At 39.3% G+C, this 2,051-nt stretch overlaps 1 non-coding gene across 1 annotated transcript; it reads right to left on the bottom strand.

The window, feature by feature from the left end:
- Positions 1-700: 700 nt before the first annotated feature.
- Positions 701-807, bottom strand: LOC134359603 (U6 spliceosomal RNA). The gene has a single exon (XR_010021150.1). It is a non-coding gene; the product is annotated as a U6 spliceosomal RNA (small nuclear RNA).
- Positions 808-2,051: the final 1,244 nt, after the last annotated feature.

The following is a 2,051-nucleotide window of genomic DNA, read 5'->3' as shown; positions in this document are numbered from 1 at the left end:
AGAGAACAGAGGACAGAGAAAGTACACAATGCTGGAACTGTGCTATGTAATGCAGTTCAAATGCTAAAGTTAAGCAGAGAAAATACTCAGCAGGTCACACAACACCTGGGGAGCAGGAGACCCAATTAAACATTATAGGCTTACAACTTTATATCAAAACTGGCCAGTTCTAACACAAACTGGAAAGGCAGAAATTCAGTATAAAGTCCTAATTCAAGAAGATCAGATTTTGTTCCTCAAGCTGAAGTTGTAGCTTAATTAGAACAGTCCAAGAAGCCAATGGCAGAACTGTTAGAGTGGAAGTGGGATGGATGGAGAATTAAAGTGACAGGCAAATGGAAATTGACAAGAACAGTGATGAATGTTTTCAGTTCTTTCTGGGGATAGATAGCAGTTTGATGTGATCAACATACTAGAAAAAAACAAATGAGGTTAAAAACTATTTTTTATCTAAAAAAGCTTTATTCATAACAAAAATATTTACAAGAATAAAAGTGTAATACCTTTTAATTCTTCACATTCACAATCAATGATTTTGGTACAGTTGTATTACATCCCTACGCATCAATAGCACTGCTGCCACACATGTGGCCCCTGGCATAGAAAACTACTACAATAATTGAGGGGCATCCTCACATAAAACGGCCCCTCCTTCTCCAGTAGCAGAAGAACCGTACACTGTGGTCCTTCCCCACCAAGCCAAAATATGAACTGCTTCACAAATTTGTATGTCATCCTTGTACAGGGGCCATGCTAATCTTCTCAGTATCGTTCCAGCTCTAGTATATGTGCTGCCAAAGCGAGCACTGCAAAAGGGACTATTCCACATTCCCCACAGGGAGACAAACAACGCTTCAACCTGAACAGGTCCCCACAATTACATCTTTGAGTTGAAAATAGTGAGGGAAGTTAAAGATGAAGTTGGTCAAAAGGTGAAATAGTTCAACCAAATGAATGAGGGTGGAGGAAACAAGTATTCGGTAAGAATGTGAGAGCAAGACTGGTGGAGCACAAATGTCCAAGAAAATGGTAAGGCTGGAAGATATGGTAGTGATCGAGAGGAGACAAATGATTTCAAGCTTGGACAAAGATTTTGAAAGCACTGTTTAATGTAAGCCAATGTTTGTTCAAAATAGCAAAGAAGAACAGAGTTTGGTACAAGTTAGGTTGAGGCAGTATTGTTTTGGATGATCTCAGCTTCACAGGGGTTTAACTGAAGGAAGTTGGGTTGGGTGGGTGGGGTGGTGGGAATGTCAATGTATTGAAACTGTCAAGGTTTCAAGGAATGGATGCTATCATTGGATGAGTTGATTTAGGCTGGTGTCACATGGGATAGAAATAAGTTAATCAGCCACACGCACTCACAGCATCATGCTCAACACCAAGATGACTTTCTTAGTGTGAATCATCTCCATCCTTTGAAACATTAAACATTTTCATCCCAAGTTCATCTGCTGCTGAAATTCAGCCTCAGAACTTGTCACCTCCAGGGCCAGCAATTAAAAGGTGCTCTCCAGATTCAACCACCCTCAAGTTGTACAAATTTAAATTTGTTCACATTCTATTGATCATGTTCCATTGACACTTACTCCTGCTCTAGCTGACCTACATATGTTTCACCCAGCAATCAGCAACCTAAAATAATTGTCTATTCATTCCTTCCAAGTCTCACTCATCCTTAATACTAAAATCTTCCTGGAAGGATTTCTGTCTTCCTTTGTCCCATTATTGATAGTTGTGCATTCTATGCTGAGACCCCACTGCCTCCAATTACACAATTTCTATCAAAATCCACCTCCGATATAGCTTTCGGTTAAATTCTCTAATATTTGCTTCTGTATCTCCATGTTTATTTTTAAAATTCAAATTTATTGTGATGGTACTTTTATTTTCTTCTCAATCCATAAGACCTTAAGACAATAAGATATAGGAGCAGAATTAGGTCACTTATTCCACTGAGTCTTCTCCACCATTCCATTATGACTGACCCATTTTCCTCTCAGCTCCAATCTTCTGCCTTCTCCCCTTAACCTTTCATGCCCTGACTAATC

Source organism: Mobula hypostoma, chromosome 20, assembly GCF_963921235.1.
Source record: "Mobula hypostoma chromosome 20, sMobHyp1.1, whole genome shotgun sequence".
Taxonomy (NCBI): Eukaryota; Metazoa; Chordata; class Chondrichthyes; order Myliobatiformes; family Myliobatidae; genus Mobula; species Mobula hypostoma.
This window is presented reverse-complemented; position numbering and strand designations above follow the sequence as displayed.